This window comes from Macrobrachium rosenbergii, chromosome 11, assembly GCF_040412425.1.
Source record: "Macrobrachium rosenbergii isolate ZJJX-2024 chromosome 11, ASM4041242v1, whole genome shotgun sequence".
NCBI classification, from domain to species: Eukaryota; Metazoa; Arthropoda; class Malacostraca; order Decapoda; family Palaemonidae; genus Macrobrachium; species Macrobrachium rosenbergii.
In genome coordinates this window covers 44,225,519-44,248,116 of record NC_089751.1, presented here as the reverse complement: position 1 = coordinate 44,248,116, position 22,598 = coordinate 44,225,519, and the positions used below count along the sequence as shown (strand labels likewise).

Sequence of the window (22,598 nt, the reverse complement as noted above, 5' to 3'; positions counted from 1 at the left end):
CGTGATTTTATATATAAAAAAAAGATTCATTCAGCTATGTTTAGGCATTCTTGAGTTTGAAAGAAACTATATTTCAGAGATTAAAGAATGCAAAATTTTCACTAATATATATATATTTTAGGTTTTGAATATCTCTCCACGATAATAATAATAATAATAATAATAATAATAATAATAATAATAATAATAATAATAATAATAATAATAATAATAACCTCCGTAGGGGGTAGTGCCTTCAGTGCACCTCACATGGTGCACTGTAGGCAGTACTAATGCTTCTTTGCAGCGTTCCTTCGGTCGCTGGCTGCAACACTTTCATTCCTTTTACTGTAACTCGGTTCATATTCTTTTTCTTCTATCTTACTTTCCACCCTCTCCTAACTAATTGATTCACATTGCCACCGCGAGATTTTCCTCCTGTTTCGCCTTTTACCTTTGACTGTCAATTTCCGTTTCATCGCTGAATGACCTCAATGGTCCCAGCACTTTGCCTGTGGCCTAAGTAGTGTATTCACTCACTCACTCACTCACTCCCTAACTCACTCACTCAATCCTGATGCTGGTGGTCAAGACAGATCCCCGTTCTTGCTAGACGAAGCGAGTGATGAATGATTTCCGAAAAACCGAAGCAGCGAAATCTTCCCGTATCTTTGCCAAGTGCCGTGGCCGATTCAGAAAGGAAATGGAAACCTTTTTCCAGGCGGACAGAAAGACCATCAGCATCCAGAGGCCGTTGATGTTCGGTGAAATGTAATGCATGTCCAGAGATACGGCGTCTGGGCTAGGTTTAGCTCGGAAGAAACGTACACGCTGTTTACGACCGTATGCTCGGGTACGTTAATGCGTTGATAAAATGTGTATGATTGTGATGGCTTACTTTGTGTGTGTTTGTGTGTGTGTGTATATATATATAATGTGTGTGCATATATGTATATAATATATATGTATGTAATATATGTATATATACATACATACATAAATATATATATATATACATACATATATATATATATATATATATATATTATATACTGTATATATAAATATTTATATACTGTATATATAAATAAATGTATATATAAATAAATATATACTGTATATATATACACCTACATACATACATGTATATATGTATTTATGTATGGAGAGAGAGAGAGAGAGAGAGAGAGAGAGAGAGAGAGAGAGAGAGAGAACGGGCATCGTCCCAGTCCTCCCAGCTTTTCAGAATATGCAGCAGCAACGTGTCAATACCTCCTTGCGCGCACTTGCAAGCTTCCTTTTTATGTAAAGGCATTTAATTCAGGAACTTTAGCCATGAAGGCCGACCAGTCATTGTCGAAGAGGCCCCCCATTTTTTTTTTTTCGTCCTTGTAACCAACCTCTTTCTCCAACTTTCTCAATATGACCAGACCACTTGAACACTTTCTCGCCCGTATTTTTTTTTTTCACTTTGTTAAACGACATTTTTATTGTTATGTGGGTATGGCTAGATATTCTTGAATATTGTTTTTTTTAAAGTAATCATTTATTTATTTTTGGAAGAAAGGACGAAATGAAGAACTTCAGTTGTATTTAATCTATTTGAAAAGGTGAAAGGTATTTAAGATTTAGTCTCGTGATGGGATTGAATAGAGATAACGTGTTAGAATTATTAAAAGAAACGCGACAGAATGAGACTAAAGCAGTGGAGGAAATAAGAAAAGACCAGAATAGAGAGAGAACATTTAAGAAAGGAATTTCGCGACGATGGCAAAACGATTAAAATCTGTCAGGAGCCAAGAAAGAAAAAAAAACTAAGGACAAACTTTAACAAACTGATATTGGAGGAGAGAGAGACAGTAGAAATGTTGGAAAAGACAACGAAAAACGCCAGAAAACTCGCAGTCGGAGAAAAAGAAGGGAATAGAGATGACAGGGAGTCAGGAAATATCCTTTGCCTCTGGAGACCTAATCTCCTGGTCAGCGAGAAGTGAATAGTATACTCGAAGTCTTCTTGACTTCGTTCCATTGAGGTCCAGACGCCCAAGGTGGCTTCTCGCTCCCCTCCTCCCCCTCCTCCTCCTCCTCCTCCTCCTCCTCCTCCTCCTCCTCCTCCTCCTCTTCAGCAAGGGCACTAGGGCTAGAGAGTGGGTGTGGGGTGGGGTGGCAAATGCACCAAAGGGGAAAAATGAGATTTCAAGGTTTCTGTGGCCCTTAGGGTTTGAGCGTCACGGGGTTTCGTTGGGTAGGCTAAGGGAGGGGTGGGTATGGTCTTGCCTGGAAACTGGAAAACTGTAATTTCCAGTTTTATTTGCACTTGGAGGCGGAAGGATTTCGCCAATTTTACTGATTCTCTGGGATGGTATATTTTTATCAATTACGAGCTTGAAACCTGTGCCTTTGTGTGTTGGTGTTTGTTAGAAAACTTCCGCACGTATATAATACACATGCAGACACATTATATATATATATATATATATATATATATATATATATATATATATATATATATATATATATATATAATACACATGCACACACATTTTATATATAAATATATATATTATATATATATATATATATATATATATATATGTGTGTGTGTATGCGTGTGCGTGTGTGTGTTACTAACGTGTAAGGCCAGAGTCCTGTAGGCATAATGATAATTATATACAATCATCCTTTCACGTGCAGTCATGCGTTCTACAAATGTACAGCAAACACACAGTACACTATGGTAAAGGAAGGACGTCCAGACCAGATCACCTGGCCATGTTAAAAACCGTTCCCTTAATTTTCGAGGGAACAAAAAAGGCTACTTTGCATTTTATGTGGTGCGATTTGTTACCCAATGAGTCCGATCGACTCGGAAGAACTTCCCCCTGGAACGAGCGCCGCCTGGAACGAACGCCTTCTGGAACGAGCGCCTCCTGATGAAATGCCCAATCAGAAAACAACGAGCCTCGTCGATTCCAGGAATGAGCCGCTCTGACGGGTTCACCTTAACATTGATTTTACCCTGATTCCCCACATTATAATGTAAATGAAGTCGTCAGCCGGAGATGCGAGAGGGTAAAGAGGAACTTTTCCGGTGGCAATAGAAAAGCCATAAGCGAACCAGACCTTCCAATTTCTTTGCAAACAGCTCTCTTTTCGTTCTCTTCTTTTTGTTGCTGGTGTAGTGAGGAAGACCTGCCTTGATAAGGAGGAGTACCCTTTCTCTTCTCTCTCTCTCTCTCTCTCTCTCTCTCTCTCTCTCTCTCTCTCTCTCTTCCATGTCACCGGTGCTAGGTACGGAGTTGGTGTCAACATTGTTATACGAGTTCTAAAATTTTTTGATACTCGAGTAGGTCCAAATTTTTTTGCGATCGAAAAGTGGCTTGAGTTATATAAAGACACTATCTTATAATGTTTCAAATTAATGATAATTTACATTCGAAATAATATAGACTATCTACCCAGAAGATCTAGTTTTAGAATGACTGATAAGTAATCAAACTAATGCAGTCTACAAGAAGTGACAACGCGAAAAAAAAATTCCCTAGCCCAAAATAAAAATGTTAGGAACTTTTCACTGATTGTAATTCTCAGCTATTTTATTTTTTGAACGGTTTCTGTTGAAATATTAATTATGTACGGGAAAGGGTATTCTCTTGACAATGGAAAATTTTCAGCTTTGGTAAAATGAAATTATCGTGGACTTTGAGGATGGAAATATTTTAGTATGACGATTGCTAATAAATGGTTGATTAAAGTCTAACTGTGGATTGAGCATGGCGAAGCATCACTTCTTCAGGGTATAAGATTTCGCACAGGGCATTAATCACTACCAGCAAGAGATGAGTATTAGTCTAGAGGGTCAGGATTATTTTCAAGAGCTAAGGCCACTCGCATAAGAACGATGTTCTGTGAACGATGATGCATTTCTAACTCAGGGTAACGGGTCATTCCCTAAGAATGTGTAGTTACTTACCGAGCTTTGCTTAAAGCGTGCGCACACATACACACACTCACATATATACATATATATGCATATGTTATATATATATTTTATATATATATATATATATATATATATATGTATGTGTGTGTGTGTGTATATTTATATATATAATTATATGGTTTTCAACGTAAATTATAGTTCCTCAGTATTATTAGTACGTTGAGATGCAGACATCCAAAACCGTGTTTTTGTCACAAAGGAAACTAGTCTGATATTTTTCGTTTGACTTCTGTTGACTAAGACCGGAGATGTTGAACTTGGGAGATGTTGTACTTGAGCAGTAAGCTTCGTCGATACTGCTGTGCGCAGTGGAAGGAGACACATTAAAACTGTGGGCTGTATACTACATGTTACAATTGTTATGTAATATTATTACGTATAAAATATTGTAAGTATAAACTCGTACAAAAGTACCAAGAACTCATCAAACAGATCTGAAAGCATTATAAGTAATTGCTTCATATTAATAGCAAGTAATTTTTTTTTCTACTGATGATAATCATCTTTATTAGGAAGCATGAAGCGTTGTTCATCAGTAATAACACCATTTGAATGGCATACACGTCTTGTTCTTCAAGGATAAATGATCACATGACATGGTAGCGTAATATTAATGACACAAATTCTAATCGCATCGGTATTCATATTAATTTATATGAAAGATTTTTGCATATTTTAAGTGCTGAAGTTTCGCTTTTAATATCATTTTAGAAACTCAACTAAAACCTCTTCCTTATTTTTTCTTTGTGCTCTACTTTCCCACAAAAGTGCTCGGGTATCAAAAGTGTTGATACCTTGTCTGCCGACCCCCAGTCAGCCTATTTACAAGAAAAAAGATTTATTTGTTTTTAAATAAGCTGTTCTCGCGACAGCATTGACTTCAACTCCGTAACGCAATAGAGTAGCGAAATAATATTCAGTATATTAAAAGAAAAAAAAAATCCAAAAGACCACGGGATTCTTTGGAAATATTGTAACTCCTTCAATCTCATATTATTTTGTTTCCAGTTATTCTTGGCTTTCATACCCTTAGGACATTGTCAGCCTGTATATTCTGTCCTGCAAGAACCATTTGAAATCAGGCTGGAACCAGCCCCTTTGGACCTGTAATGTCTTTTCGTTTTTTTTTGTGATTTTTTTTAATAATCAAGATAAAGTCAGATGTCAGGTAGGGTCATGCCAAGCAAGGTAGGGAGTTCTAGGACCATACACAGTTAAAAAAGTGCCAAAATTTATCTTAACATATACATTCTTTTGCACGTATGCCTTCCTCATTTAGTTACTGCTGAATATTTATTTTTGTTATTTCTTCAAACATACACTCACTACTTTACCTAATATATTAAGCAAATGTCTGTGTGTGTCCTTGATGGATAGCTGTGCAGCGGCAGTTATGCGACCATTTGCCAGCCTTGTGTGATGCCTTGTCACTTGTAGATTTGCATGCCGTGTAATGCTTTGGATATTCAGTCAACGCCGGCACAAAGGAGAAGGACGGAGGAGGCAAGCATTAATTCTAAGCTTCCGGCTAGCGCCAGATAATGCTCCAGAAGCTGATCTTGGAAGGTATTCCATTACTAATTGGAATTCTCTCTCTCTCTCTCTCTCTCTCTCTCTCTCTCTCTCTCTCTCTCTCTTTTTTTTTTTAAATAATCAGTGCTGTTCCTGGGTTCGTCAGTACATCTCAACAGTTGTCATTCTGTGTATTCGTAATACATACATGCAAAAATACATGCAAAACCACGTACATACATATACAACCACGTTTACATATATATATATAATACTATATATATATTTATATATATATATATATATATATATATATATATATATATATATATATATATATATATATATATATATACATACATGTACATATACATACATATACATACATGTACATATAATGTGCATATACATACATGTACATATACATACATATTAAATTATGTCATTATTACGTATACGTGCAACTGCATTCAAATATACGGTTGATGTCATTTGTTGTTCGTATATTAGTGAATTGAAATGATTTTTTCGCTTTCTAAAATAAATATATGTAAAAAGTACTTGTAACTTTTTTATTGTTAGACCATTTTCCTCTCTGAATTGAGTACCATTGTTATAACAAGATATCTCATGTTGGATAGAACTTTACAACAATATCATAAATAAAGCGTGGACTTTGTGTCGTGAAATAGACATATCCTTCTGAGCCATCCCTACGCCCTCTCTCTCTCTCTCTCTCTCTCTCTCTCTCTCTCTCTCTCTCTCTCTCTCTCTCTCTCTCTCTCTCTCTCTCTGTATGTATGTCTGCCTCTCTCATGAAATAGATATATTTCTTTTGATCCATTCCTACGCCCACTCTCTCTCTCTCTCTCTCTCTCTCTCTCTCTCTCTCTCTCTCTCTCTCTCTCTCTCTCTCTCTCTCTCATGAAATAGATATATCCTATTGAGCCATCCCTACACCCTCTCTCTCTCTCTCTCTCTCTCTCTCTCTCTCTCTCTCTCTCTCTCTCTCTCTCTCTCTCTCTCTCTTTTGTGTATGACAAACCGTACATATTAAGAAGACACCGTTGCTCATCCCCTCAGGTTTCTAATAAAGACAGGATATGTCCCTCTTTGTAACCAGAGATGATAGGAGGAACGCCTTTGGGGTTGTATTTATTAACGAGGCATCTCTTAGTTCCCAAATATCATTTTGGGGCTCTTCACTCGGTGCAAGGTCTGGCTGCTGTAATTGCACACAGGTAGTAAAGGAAGACTCCCGGAAGTCACGTCGGGCCGGAGAATTAATATTTATGTGGTATGTATGTTTTAATTTATTATATATATATATATATATATATATATATATATATATATATATATATATATATATATATATATATATATATATATATATATATATATATATATATATATATATATATATATATATATATATATATATATATATATATATATATATATATATATATATATATATATATATATATATATATATATATATATATATATATATATATCATTATATCAGATAAATCCTGTTTCCAGATATAGACTGAAACGGGATCATTGAAACAAAGGAGCGCTAGAGTCAGGTCCAGTCGAGTCGATTGGAATCGATTCAGGCCAAGTCAAACCCAGTCAGGCCAAGTCGAGTCGAGTCAGGCCAGGTCAAGTTGAGTTGATTCAAGTCAGGTCAACTCGAGTCGACTCTAATCGATTCGGGCCAAGTCGAGTCGAGTGGATTCGAGTCAGGCCAATTCAAGTCAAGTAAAGTCGAGTCAAATCGATTCAGACCAAGTCAAGTCGTGTCGAATCGAGCCAGGCCAAGTCGAGTCGAGTGGATTCGAGTCAGGCCAAGTTGAGCCGAGTGGATTCGAGTCAGGCCAAGTTGAGTCCAGTAGAGTCGAGTCAAATTGATCTAGGCCAAGTCAAGTGGAGTTGATTCAAGTTAGATTAAGTCGAGTTGACTTTAATCGATTCAGGCCAAGTCAAACCCAGTCAGGCCAAGTCGAGTCAATAGAGTCGAGTTAAATCGATTCAGGCCAAGTCGAGTCATGTCGAATCGAGTCAGGGCAAGTTGAGTCGAATCGATTCAGGCCAAGTCGAGTCGTGTCGAATCGATTCAGACCAATCATGTCGAGTCGAGTTGAGTTATGAATATGGCCAGACCAATTTTCTTCTTGGGCCATTGTGAGATCGCTGCATTGATAACGTTATGAAAGCTTGAGGATTTGAGAACACTTGCTCGAGAGCGCCTGTTCTTTATGATCCAAGTGAATAAATCTCAGTCCTTCCTTACTAACCAGTTTCTTGAAGTTTTCGGGTTTCGTTCTGAATAACCTTGAAGAATTGCCTGGTTTATGAGGGAGATTGTGAAACAAATGACTGAAAGCGCCGGCTATGGTTTCGTTTTGCAAATTATGATTTGAGAATACCTTAAGGCAGTGTTTTGTAATACCTTGCTTCACTTTAGTAATAATTCTTTTTTTCTTCTTTTCTTCCCAAGTGGACTTACTACTAAGCACTTAATTCACTATATATATATATATATATATATATATATATATATATATATATATATATATATATATATATATATATATATATATATATATATATATATATATATATATATATATATATATATATAAAAAGTGAATTGAGTGCATTAGTAGTAAGTCCACTTGGGAAGAAAAGAAGAAACACATAAAGCTAAGATCCTCAAATAAACGTAAAAGGTATCATCTGAGAGAATAACAACTGTCTAAGGGAAAAAAAAAAGAATTATTACTAAAGTGAAGCAAGGTATTACAAAACACTGCCTTAAGGTATTCTCAAATCATAATTATAGTATCTTTTTATTTCAGGATCTTAGCTGTATGCCCGTCTTTTTCTTCACCAGTGGAGTTACTACTAAGCACTTTATTCAATATATATATATATATATATATATATATATATATATATATATATATATATATATATATATATATATATATATATATATATATATATATATAGCGAATTTATAAATATATGTGAAGTGAATTACGTGCTAAGTAGTAAGTCCATCTTCATGGACCCAAATGATGAATATAGCCTCTGAAAGCTTGGTGTTCGTGTATTTGAATATTTTATGAATTTGCATACATTTGGCAACACTATTGCTAATGTGCTTCAGCTTTCATTTCCTAGCTGTCTCGGGTTTAAAAGAGCGGATTTTATTTCGTTAATGGCTTTTGATTAAGTCAGATGGAGTTCATATTTAGGTAAATGAACTGAAATATCTTTTCTCACAAGCAAATAGATCCTTTGCACTTGGGACTAGAAAAAGAACGGTTTGGGTTCTTTTCCAGTATAAATTCCTTATGCGCCTGTTAACTTTGGTAGGTAGCGAATTAAGTGCACGGTTGATTAGTCGATTGCTGTTAATTACAGCCGGGAAAGAATTTAGAGAAAGAGGAGGGAAGAAGAAAGTAACAGACGCAGTTGCTCGTGGATGCTCCGTCAAAATATATTCAATTATTATTGAAAGACTCGGAGGCCCTCGACAAAGCAATCCTCATCCCCACCGGGTTGAAACCATTCATCAGATATTCTGATTGTGTGTGCGTGTGTGTGTGTGTGTGTGTGTCTGCGTATTACTGCTGTGATCTCCTCAGAGTTGTTCATTAGTGCAATTGCGAGAGTGTGACCCTGGGAATGAATCGCCGAGTTAATGAGACGGTCCTCCTTGTGGGGCGCAAGGAGGAGTTGTCGAATCGGAAAATCCTGATGGCGGAGTTTCTATTCGAGTTGCTGTGACTGATTTCCTCCAGCCACACTCCGGAGACGTTGTGGGCGATGTGGGAATTTTGGTAGATGCGTTTGTATGTTTGTGTGAAAGAACTTTTTTTTTTTAGGTTGTGTCCTTTCACTCTCTTCTGCTAAAGTGTATAATTGCAAGAATGTATTTTTGTGTACTTGTATGCTAGTGTTTGTGTGTGTGTATGATATGAACGTACTGTGTGAGCAAGAACTTACCTTGTTCATAGCGTGATTTTCTTGTTAGTACGAATACAAATTAATATATATATATATATATATATATATATATATATATATATATATATATATATATATATATATATATATATATTTTATATTCCTTTATTAGTGCAGTGAGCATGGAAGGAACATGTTTCGTCGAATCTGATTGCCAAACAACATTGTAGGAGCAGGTTTGTACGTGCGTTTGTGCATATGCTTTTACTTGCAGGAGTCTGTGTATTCGCCGAATTCGCAAACGTGTGTCTGTGTGTGTGTGGATCGTTCGAGCAGGTCTTTGATATTGATTAAGCACGTGGATGGGAAATGGAACGGAGGAAACATGTGGTTAGGAGAATGGGGCGTCTTTCCCGGTGCTGGCGAGTGGGGATTTTGATTGTGGGGGGAGGGGAGGGGGGGGTTTGGTAAGCAAGAGACAATCCCTACCGCTTGGAACTGCACTGATTTATCGTTCGAAGTCTGATGCGAGAATGGTGGGATTGTGGGAATGGTGGTGGGAGGGGTTGGGATTGGAGGATTGGGGGTGGGTGGGGAGAGGATTGGGGATTGGGGATGGGGTGGGGTGGGGATGAGATTGGAGGATTGGGGTTAGGGATTGGGGTGGGGTGGGGTTGAGATTGGAGGATTGAAGGTTGGGAGGTGGGGTTGAGATTGGAGGATTGGGGTTGGGGTTGGGGAGAGTATTGGGTGGAGTGGGTTGGGATTGCGAGATTGCGGTTGGTGTGGGGTTGGGGTAGGGTTGGGATTGTGGGATTGGGGTGGGGTGGGGTTGAGATTGGAGGATTGGGGTATGGGGGTCAGGGGAGAGGATTGGGAGATTGGGTGGAGTGGGTTGGAATTGTGTCGATTGGGGTTGGGGTGGGGAGAGGTTTGTGGGATTGGGGTGGGGTGTGGTTGAGATTGGAGGATTTAGGGTTGGGAAGAGGATTGGGTGGAGTGGGTTTGGATTGTGGGATTGTGGGTTAGGTTTGGTTGGGATTGGGGGCTGTGGGGTTGAGATTGGAGGATTGGGGGTGGGGTGGGGAGAGGATTGGGGGATAGGGTGGAGTGGGTTTGGATTGTGGGATTGAGGGTGGAGTGGGGAGAGGATTGTGGATTGGGGTGGGGTGGGGTTGAGATTGGAGGATTGTGGGTTTGTGTGTTGGGGGATTGGGGTGGAATGGGGAGATGATTGTGGGATTGGGGGTGGGATGGGGAGAGGATTGGGGGATTGGAATGGGGTGGAGATTGGAGGGGAAAGGGAGTTGGATTGGAAGCTGGGCTGTGAGATATAGGATGGAGGAGACTTGAGAATGGGTGTATGGACTCTGAACCAGTTCAGTTGTGTTTAATGAAGATCACCCAAAGTCATAATTGAATTGCCCGCCCTCTCTCTCTCTCTCTCTCTCTCTCTCTCTCTCTCTCTCTCTCTCTCTCTCTCTCTCTCTCTCTCTCTCCCTCCTCCGGTCGCCGTCTTCCGGATTTTTTCCCGTCCTCCAATAATTAAGAAAAGCCCGAATGGGTTAGTTAGGTCTGAAGCTGAATATTAGAAAATTAAGGCTTGATTTGGTGATTCTTTGATGTTGATTGCAAATTGGAATTTCCTGATGATGGGTCTCTCTCTCTCTCTCTCTCTCTCTCTCTCTCTCTCTTTCCATTGAATGGGTGCGGTGGAGATTAGGGCATTCGCATATGAAACGCAAATGAAGTTTACTGAACGTAATCCTAGAACTCTGTACCAGTAACCGTAAGCTTTATCATTTCCAGGTTAAGCAGACGAATGTTTTTCACTAAATATTTCTGTGATGGGGTCTTACGCTGCGACAGGGAGATACCTCACCACCATCAATAAGTAATGTGCTAATTGCTTTTACTGTGTTGTTTCTATAATGTATGACTGGGAAAATGCCCACTAAATATTTATTGTGTTGTGAACTTATTCTTTTTTTTTCAGCTACTTCTTCTTACATGTAAATAAGATTTGTAATATTAGTAATACTCCCCGATGTGCATCATGATTACCGTCGGTGCGTTCCCTCTTTTTTTCCGTTTGCGACTATTGATGTTGCCTTGCGGGGTTCGTTGGTGAGTGAATCGAATACATTGTGGTGCTTTACTTGGAAGAGACGCATAGTTTCTCATGCTTTCTTGCTTTTTTTTTTTTTTTTAAGTGTCTTGTGTGTCTGCATTTGGTTGGGGATCGTTTTTCACCAGTAACCTTTTTTCATTTTATACTTGGAGGCTCTATCCAGGAAGGAAAATTAAACAACTGGATCTAGGATGAACACCGGTTTAATTTTGTGTGTCTGTCTGTTTGCACGTGTTTATTTATATACATAAACTCTCTCTCTCTCTCTCTCTCCTGACAATGTGTCAGTTCCTCGCATTCTGTCGACACCGAAACGGGCACCTGAAGGATGAGACAAGACCGAGTCCTAATCGAGATGGCAGCAGAAGCATTTTCCTCCTCCTCCTCCTCCTCCTCCTCCTCCTCCTCCTCCACTTAACTTTTCCTCCTCCTCCTCCTCTCATAGGAGGAGCAGCACCAGATGGAATCGCTCGTAGTTCGATGGAAGGGAAGGAGGATATTGGAAATATAAACTCGACTGTGTGTTTGCCACGATCGTTAGAGGGTTTTGATTCTTATGGATAGGGGACGGAAGGACGAAGTTTGCTCTGACTTGGATACATTCATGGTGTTCATGTTATGTGGTCTTTAAAGGCATATTGTTTTTATTTGTTTGTGTGTGTAAAGAGAGAGAGAGAGAGAGAGAGAGAGAGAGAGAGAGAGAGAGAGAGAGAGAGAGATTATTGCAATATAAAAACAGGAAATAAAACCGTCAAGGCGAAGATAAGTTAGTATAAAACGCTGTGAATTGCATGTTTCCCATCCATATTGCTGTTTCAGTACCTTGCGATAAGACGCCTACAACATCTTCTGGATGCAGAAAAGGAGGAGGAGGAGAAGGAGAAGGAGGAGGAGCAGGAGGAAGAGGAGGGATTGGTTTATATCCTCTAGTAAATCGAAGTTCCAGAAAGAAGAGAAAGAAGTATTCTTGGAATTCTCCATTTGGAGGGGCTTCCAGATCTCCTGGACATTGGGGGTTTGAGGTTTTACTGCATGGAGGCGTAGAGAGGTTTGGATGTGTGGGGTTGGCCCGTGGGAGGTTTGGGGGGGAGCGGGAGGTTGTTTCAAATCTCTTCCAGAGCGATTTCCGAATATTTGTCGCCGTGAAGATTTGGAAATCCACCTTATAGTGGGATCTCCAGCATCGCAGACGAGGCCACCTTCCTTTTTTTTTTTTTTTTTTTTTAAGTTGGTAATGCGATGTTACAGGCATTGAGTATAATATCACACCTGTCACCCTCTCTCCGGAGTTTCCTGGTAACAAACACCCCTTGTAACTTGACATGCAGCTCAAGAGGCCTTTATGGATAAACCAGAAGTTACCCATTAGCAGTGCGTAAATCATTTTCTATAGCTATTCAAGGTGGTATTCCTTTTCATGTTTCCCGTTTATGATTTCTTTTCACGTTATTTTTTTATAGATCTCACTACTTTAGTTCACCCCTGCCATTTTATTTATTTATTTTTTTTTTTTTTGTCCTTTGGGTTCTGTTTACCTGCTTCTTTTCCTTATTCTTTTCGTATGCATTTCGCATTTCATACTAATTTTCTACTACCGCTACTTGGTATTTCTCGAGGTTCTTGTTTGTGCATCCCTCACTGCTAACAAATTCCTTCTCTGTCCTCCGTACATCCCTCCTCCTTCGTCCACTCTCCTCCCTTCGAACTCCTCTTACCATACGGCATTGTCCTCATCGTCATATCCCAAGTCTTTCGCAGTTTCCGGGTTTTCCTCCTAGACATCGCAGAGAAGCTGTGGGTTGGTGGGGCTGTGGCGAAAGATGGCAGTGAAGACGGAGGAAGGAGCTCATTCAGGTGGTAATTTCTAACATGTGTGTTGGTGACGGACCGAGATCTCTTTTGAACTACACGTTTTTCGGGGGAAATCTGGGAAGGAAAATAGAATTTTTTCGTTCTGTGGTTTTGTTTATTTGTACTGACGAAGCTAGTGTTTTCACCTTCATTTTTCAATTTTGCTTTTCAATTTTTTTTTTTTTTGTTTGATCACCGTATTCCACTTTGAGCAGGTATTCATCACTGGTAAGTGGTCGATCAGTGGAAATGTGTTCATGTTATATCATCACCAGCATAATAACTGTGAATACGTCTGTCATCTGCTGCTGTAAAGAGGTTAGCGTGTTATTTCTATTTACCGGACAGAAGCGCTATCGGAATATCAACGGTAATTTCGTGAAGCTGTTTTTACCACCGCATTTAATACCTTTTATCTGATCTGTTTTGCTGTTGACCACCAGTAAATTGCCCGACCTTCTGCTCATTTGGTGGTCGTTTGAAATAATGGGTTTGTGATCGTGGATGAGAAACCCCTCTCTCTCTCTCTCTCTCTCTCTCTCTCTCTCTCTCTCTCTCTCTCTCTCTCTCTCTCTCTCTCTCTCTCATACCTCTCCTTTCCTGTTTTCTTGGACTGACCAAGAGAAGGTCTCGCTGACCTCTCGGAATCTAGGAATGGGAATTGTCGCCCTTGTGAAATTTCCTTTTGAGTTTGTTACTTTTTGAAATGGATTCCCTTCAACTACTGGGTAAAAGATATTCATTTACTCGTCGGTTAAAATCTTTCCATTATGTTACCGATCGAAATATTTCTCCTTTCTATTTGGTTGAAACGTTATTGATTCTCCTCTCCCAATGATTGATATGGTATTGTTTCTCGTCTCCCATTGGTTGATGAGCCATTGTTTCTCGTTTCCCATTGGTCGAATATTTTCACTTCTTCCATTGTTTGATGATTTCGCTTCACTTCTAAAATGGCCGAGTTGTTTTTATAGCTTAGATGTGCTGTAATACCAGCCGGAAGCTCTGTGTGGCTTTTATACTTTCATTTATTTGTCGTCCTTGAATAATTAATTTTGTTCGTAATTTGTTATTGATAGGATACTCCTACGCTCAGCGGAGATTGGGGATTAGGAGCTTGCATTCAGCCTTTACGAATTGCGTTTACATTTGCGGTTATGTAGGTATTTGTGAGTGTGTGTATATATATATATTGTACAGTTATATTTGTGTCTGTGCGTGTATGTGTGTGTGTGCTTATACTGTGTGTGTGTATGTTTATGTGTGTGTGTGTGTAACACTGCACAGTATGTTTTAATCATCATGCATCGCTCCGTTAATTTTGCTAGCTTCTATTGCTGTTTTTCTATTTATCAAATGAGTATGCGTCTGTTAACTTAGTTTTATGGAAATCAATTCCGCATCTTCTTTGTACGTTCTCTTTCATGCATGGACGTTCAGTTCGATGAAAACTTCTCTTTGCAAATTAATATTCTTTAGGGCCTGTTCCATACAATTGTCTGCTTAATTTAGACGAAAGTCACTAAATATTTTAAAAAGATAGTCACTAAATTCTTTGGCCATCATAGGAAGGTCGGAAAGAAGAGGTCGAGTCTCCGGCCTCCTCATTAAAAAAAAAAAAAAAAACGAGGAAAAATTCATCAGAGGTTTTTATTTCCGCCTGGCTATTAAGCCGACATTGATGGCTCAGTTGCTTTTATGGCAAACTTTTATCGCTAGCTTCAAATTTATCCTTTGTTTATCGTGTTCTTTTTTTCCTAAAAACTGTCATGTTCTATCTATTCCTTTTGAGGCATGATTATTATTTTTTCCCCTTGTCTTTGGCGTTTTTCAGCGATGTAACTCCAGATAAAAAAAGTAATGTAATCTCTTGTTTTTTTTCCCCTCATGAATCTTTTATATTTCTTGTATCCTCTCATCCCGCGATGAACAGTCCCAAAGCCCATGTTCTGTCTATCTCTATAAGACTTGATTATTTTTTTCCTTTGCGTTATTTAGCGTTGTAACGCCAGATAAAAAGAAATAAAGTATTCTTGTTTTTTTTTTCTCGTGAGTCCTTTTGTTTCTTGCAGTAAACAGTCCCGATCCATGTTCTATCTAAGACAAGATTATTTTTTTCCCTGGTTCTTCGGCGTGATTATTTTTTCCTTTTCTTTAGCGTTATTTAGCGTTGTAACACCAGATAAAAAGAAATAATATTGTTTTTTCTCATGAATCTTTTATATTGCTTGTATGATCTCATCTCGCGATGAACAGTCCCAACCATTTGTTCCATTTTAAGACATGGTTATTTTTTGTTTCAATATCTTTGCCGTTATTAAGTGTTGTAACACAAGATAAAAAAAAACATAAAGTAATCTCTTGTTTTTTTTTCTCATGAATATTTATATTTCTTTATCCTCTCATTTAGCAATGATCAGTCCCAACCCATGTTCTGTCTATCTCCTTTAAGACATGATTATTTTATTTTTATTTTGGCGTTATTTAGCTTTGTAACACCAGATAAAAAAAGTAATCTCTTGTTTTTTCTATTTTAAGACATGATTATTTTATTTTTATTTGGCATTATTTAGCGTTGTAACACCAGATAAAACAGTAATCTCTTGTTTTTTTCTATTTTAAGACATGATTATTTTGTTTTTATTTTGGCGTTATTTAGCTTTGTAACACCAGATAAAAAAAGTAATCTCTTGTTTTTTCTATTTTAAGACATGATTATTTTGTTTTTATTTGGCGGTGTTTAGCGTTGTAACACCAGATAAAAACAAAATAAAGCAATCTCTTGCTTTTTTCTCATGAATCTTTTATATTGCTTGTATGATCTCATCTCGCGATGAACAGTCCCAACCCATCTCATGACAGTTTAATTCAATTCCTGATAAAAAAACTGTTTTCCACTCTGCATAATGACACATTTTTGTACTTGTTTTTGTTGAGTCGTTTCAAACGCTGATTATTTTTTTTTCCTTCGATGACGTTATTTCCGTTGTACAATAGATAAAAACACTATATTAATTGTTTTAGATTTTGTTTGTGAATCACTTATACATTGTTTTAAATTATCTATCTGTAGATTGAAACAGTTTAGGCCAAAATTCCATCTGTAGAAGGAACACTGTTAATATTTTTTTAAATTACGTATCTGTAGAATGGAAACACTGTATGCATGCATTGTTTTTTATGTATGTGTAGAAAAAACTTTAGGCATGCATTGTTTTAAATTACGTACTTGACACAAACAATTTATGTATTGAGCGTCATCAGTCATTGTTGAGTCGTTTCAAACGCTGATCCTTTGTTTGATCCTGCGTTGAGGAAACACTATAGGCTTGCATTGTTTGATACAGTACCTGTGGTGAGGAAACACTATATTGCATTATTTTAGATGAGATGTTTGAAGGAAGCAACAGGCTTGCACTTGTTTGAAATTACATACCGTTTTAAACACTATAGACTTGCATTGTTTGAAACATTTTAGGAAACACTATGCCTTGTTTTAAATTACGTACGTGTAGAAGGGAACGCTGTAGGCATACATCTTTTTTAAATTACGTATCTGTAGAATGGAAACACTGTATGCATGCATTGTTTTGAATTATGTATGTGTAGAAAGGAAACACTTTAGACATGCATTGTTTTAAATTACGTACTTGTGGGGAGGAAACACTATAGGCTTGCCTTGTTTGAAATTACGTACCTGTGGAAAGGAAACACTACAGGCTTGCCTTGTTTGAAATTACGTACCTGTGGAAAGGAAACACTGTAGGCTTGCATTGTTTGAAATTACGTACTTGTGGGGAGGAAACAATATAGGCTTGCCTTGTTTGAAATTATGTACCTGTGGAAAGGAAACAATATAGGCTTGCATTGTTTGAAATTACGTACCTGTGGAAAGGAAACACTATAGGCCTAAAAATAGGCCTGCATCGTTTGAAATTACATATCTGTAGAGAGGAAAAACTATAGGCGTGCATTGTTTGAAATTACGTACCTGTGGAAAGAAAACACTATATGCATGCATTGTTTGAAATTATATATCTGTAGAATGGAAATACTATCGCGATTGTTTTAAATTAAGATTTTTTGATCTTCATTTCATCCCTGATAATTCTTTCTAATATTCCTTCTCAAAAGAGCGATATTTCATGAAAATAAGTTTTGTACATAACATATGAAAATTAACACAACGTCATATTCTCAAAACGCTGCAATATAATATTGAAAGTATTATATTTCAATGTAATATTATATTATGATAATAATGACAGTATCAGTATGATGTTGAAAACATGTTGCAATGCAATATTACATTACAATATAATATTGAAATTAATATATCGCAACTGTGAAGCAAATCATAATATTGTAGGAGAGGAGATAAAGAAAAATTGTTTTTCATAACATGCAACTGATTATATATATATATATATATATATATATATATATATATATATATATATATATATATATATATGTATATTAAATATATACACGATTTCAGTATATTAAACGCATGTAATGAGGAGCAAATACTTTTATCATCTCCCCTATTTTAATACGATGTGCTACGCGGAAGATCTTCGGTGTCATATTGTAACGCTCGGAGAATAATAATAATAATAATAATAATAATAATAATAATAATAATAATAATATTAATAATAATAATAACAATAATCCTTTATTTCCAATTGTACATTGGGTATTCTACATAACGTACAATTACGGTGATGTGTTTATGTTGATATTATTGTTTAAGCAAATATATTTTCATGACGTGTCGCTCTGTGATGACTTAGAGTCTTGCATTGTAGCGCTTAAAGATATATATTTTATATAAATATAAAACTACGAGCTTTTATGAACTAACGTGTCATTTCCGTTTTCAAAATGATTTTTTTATGACACGTTTTCATTAAATGGTGATGCGTTTGATATACTTTGTTTATTTCGAGTGAGAATATCGAATGAAAATTTAATTTATCCTAAAGCCAAATCTGAAAAAAAATGTATTTGATTTGCTGATGAAGTCAATGCTCGTGGTATAAATATATGCGGATATAAAACATCGGAATGAATTAAGTTTCCGTTCAGTATTGTATTTTCCATTTCAAAATGAAATTCGCTTCCTGCATAAAGTCAAGGGTTAAACTTAAAGCAGGGAAATGATATTCAGGTATTTTTATTTTTTGAAATATTTTCATGAGAGATACGATTTTTCTTAGTTATCATTTGTTGATATTTGTGTTATTTATTTTTTTTTTTTTTACGTATAGTAATTGTTTTATCATTTATTTTTCATTAATTCTTCTCTTTTTGTCAGAAATAGTGATTTAGTTTTGTTTATCTATGTTTGCTTTGATTATTCATTTTGTGATATATTATTACGTTTTGAATAATTGAATTTCCATTATTCTCATTTATATTCGATACATAGAGAGGCAGTTCGTATTAGTAAATGTTTGCATTATATATAGTTTCATAATTCTGATATATTTTTTTAAAGTGTTCATATATAGAATTTTTTATTACACTATTGTATTGTTGGTACTGGCATTTTCTGATATGTTTGTGCTGTTTCATTTATTTTCAATATTGTTCTCGTTTATTGTAAAGAATTGGGTGCTCGTGTTTGTACCATTTTATTGTATTGCATTTCTCTGTATTTTCCTGTGTTACTCTTACCATTTGTTTTCATTTATTTAGTTTCCACGAATGCAACCTCTGCACAGCACTCCAATGACGTCAGCTTTTGTTTATTACCTTTCTGCGCTGTCATTCCATTTCTCTGGAAATTTTCAGTGAAAAATCTCCCCCAAAAATTGCTTTTTGGTACACAGCGGATTATCCTGTAGGACATTTCTTTGCTTTTTAAGGAGACCTGACTTTGAAGGAAGGATTAAAAAGTAGAGAGAGAGAGAGAGAGAGAGAGAGAGAGAGAGAGAGAGAGAGAGAGAGAGAGAGAGAGAGAGAGCAAACTGGCTGAATGTAAATGCTGCTTGCTATTTCGTCGAAAATGACAACCCTTTTATTGACAGTGATGACGCAGATGTTGATAACGACGCGAGGACGCCAAACGTGGCTTTGATGACGTAATTGGTGACAGAGATGACGCAGATGTTGATGGTCACGTGTTGTTCCTGCACATGAAAAATTAGCAAATGTTGATGATGATGATGATGATGACGTTCGTGGCGGCTGTATTTCAGATGTCGATAATGATGACAGAGATATTGATGATAACGTTTTGTTTGTGCTGATGACGCTGGTACTGCTGTATAGTTTGCTAATACTAATAGTGATGACGTTATAGTGTGGGAGAAAACGGTACAGGTATAGTTCGGTAACATTCATTCCGGACTGATGAAGTAATGTTAGCGATGATGTTAATTGATAAAGGAGATAATGTTAGTTTAGAAATGACTCTACTAATTTCGATAATAACGCTGGTCTGTGTTGTTCACTTCCCAATATTTTGCTTATCTAACCTACATACATTCTTTGTATTTTGTATTATTTATCACTTGCGAAATTGTTTAAACAAATCGATTGATGACAATTTCTTTGTTTGTAAGTGCCACCAACTTGCTCGATTGAGCGATAAAAAAGGCGTGACTGTGAAACTCGTATTTCGGTGGCTTCAGCATTGCCATTTTGCTAATAAAGTAATATGCTTAATTCTTATTTTTATCATGACTGCTTTTATGAATTTTGTGTCATGTTGGTTTATTCTTCTCTTTCATCTGACTGTTATTATTTTGCATTTTTTGTAATGTTGGTTTATTTCTTCCACAGGTGAGTGAATAAGTGAGCAGCAGACTATCGGGAAAAAATCTTCGCAACATAAGGTAAAATAAACCCAGTATACAGAATCATGATCCAAATCTTGCAGTTACCAGCAAGAGTGCTGATGATTAGCATAACGCTGTCCATAAAGTTTCTTAAGAGTTGACAAGAATTTGTGTTGAATCGGAAGTAAGAGTTTTTATTTAATGTAGTTATTATTATTATTTTCTTTTCTGGTAACACATGAAGAACATATATCTATTACTATCCGAAAACTCGGCATATTTGGGAATGATCGGGTAAGTGCAACAAAATTCAGATCTTTTATTTCTTTGATATAGAAATATTGTTCTGTTGGGACGCATGCATCTGCTCGGTATCTCTATCCTGTGGAGAAAATATCTAGTTATTAGAGACCTGTCAGTCATTGTGTTCATATTATGCAGCTCATTTTGTAGAGCATTTGCGCCCATATTGTGCTGAGTTGTCCCTGTGTCCCACTGCCCAGTACCAGAGGTCCTCTTTTTAGCGTTTTGGATGGAGATGCTCAGAAGTTTACGAGTGGCTGTAATGACTCGGCAGCTGTTTGCGCACTCATTTTTGCGTCTGTAGTTGACATTATTATTATTATTAGATTATTATTATTATTATTATTATTATTATTAACTACTTGATTAATCTCTACTGTTTTTCCTCATTTTCATGGCAAAAGTGACTGTTTCTGCATCCAAAGAGGTGCGTGTAGAATAAGCTGGCATGAGCCAGTACGTATTGCTAATCACCGAGTAGCCTTCGTCAGTCTTCGAAGTTCTTGGGGAAAATAGCAAGAGTATCTGGAACACCTCAACAGACGCTGTCGTTTGTTGTGTTCCTCTCACTTCCAGGGATTTCGTGAGAGGGGAGAGGGGAGAGGGAGAGGAAAAAATAGGGTTCACCGGAATTTTCTTTCCCCTCATACTTCCATTTTGTCTCCCCCACTCCATTCTCTGTCTCTGTCCCATTCTTCCTACGCCCCAGACTCCTTTTCATCTTTGGCTGACAAAATTTAAATCACCTGCCATCTCTCTGGACATCTTCTGGACATTTCTCCCTCGTCGGTGTAATTGATGGTCGGGTCAGCGTCCTTCGTGTCTTTCACCCCCCCCCCTCCCTCCCCTCCATCCCTCCATCATCCCCCCATCCCTCTTCCCTCTTCTCTTATCGTCCGTCGTTCCGAAGGATGTTTAACAAGCTTCTGCTGACGACTTTCGCATTCCCTCTTCTTTCCTGGTCTGTTATTGTTCTCGTATTTTTATTTAGAAGATCCTTAACCATATCCTTCTCACAGTTTTTACCATACCGTCTCTCTTGCCCCATAGACAGTGCCTCTTACCCCAAAGACAGTGCCTCTTGCCCCAAAGACAGTGCCTCTTACCCCAAAGACAGTGCCTCTTGCCCCAAAGACAGTGCCTCTTGCCCCAAAGACAGTGCCTCTTGCCCCATAGACAGTGCCTCTTACCCCAAAGACAGTGTCTCTTGCCCCATAGACAGTGCCTCTTACCCCAAAGACAGTGCCTCTTGCCCCATAGACAGTGCCTCTTGCCCCAAAGGCAGTGCCTCTTGCCCCATAGACAGTGCCTCTTGCCCCATAGACAGTACTTCTTTACCCACTGACGGTGCCTCTTTCCCCATAGACAGTACTTCTTTCCCCATAGACAGTACTTCTTTCCCCATAGACAGTACTTCTTTACCCACAAACGGTGCCTCTCTCCCCACAGACAGTACTTTCCCCATAGACAGTACTTCTTTACCCACAGACTGTGCCTCTCTCCCCACAGACAGTACTTTCCCCATAGACAGTACTTCTTTACCCACAGACTGTGCCTCTCTCCCCACAGACAGTACTTTCCCCATAGACAGTAATTCTTTACCCACAGACTGTGCCTCTCTCCCCACAGACAGTACTTTCCCCATAGACAGTACTTCTTTACCCACAGACTGTGCCTCTCTCCCCACAGACAGTACTTTCCCCATAGACAGTACTTCTTTACCCACAGACGGTGCCTCTTTCCCTATAGGCAGTGGGGTGCTTGACCTGCTTAGTGCAGCAAGTCATAAGCCACTGTCTTTGGTCCTTTGTCGTATATCAATGTTTTTCCGTTTCCTAAATAAAAAGAAATGTCATTTTTCCCGATTTCTTCTTCGTGGGATTTATTTTCCATTACTTGCTGCGGCGAGGTTTTGGAATAAGACTAGACATTTGGTGTTGAAAAAAAATTTTGTTTTTCTAAATAAGAAAATACATTTCCCAGTGGTTCGTTGGAAGTCTGAATTTGAATATCTCATACGGACTGAATTTTTTATGTCCTT

General features: G+C 37.6%; 1 protein-coding gene across 2 annotated transcripts in view; it reads left to right on the top strand.

The window, feature by feature from the left end:
• The window catches only part of Fur2 (furin-like protease 2), a 583,898-nt gene that overhangs the window by 122,592 nt on the left and 438,708 nt on the right, over positions 1–22,598 (top strand). The window lies entirely within an intron of this gene.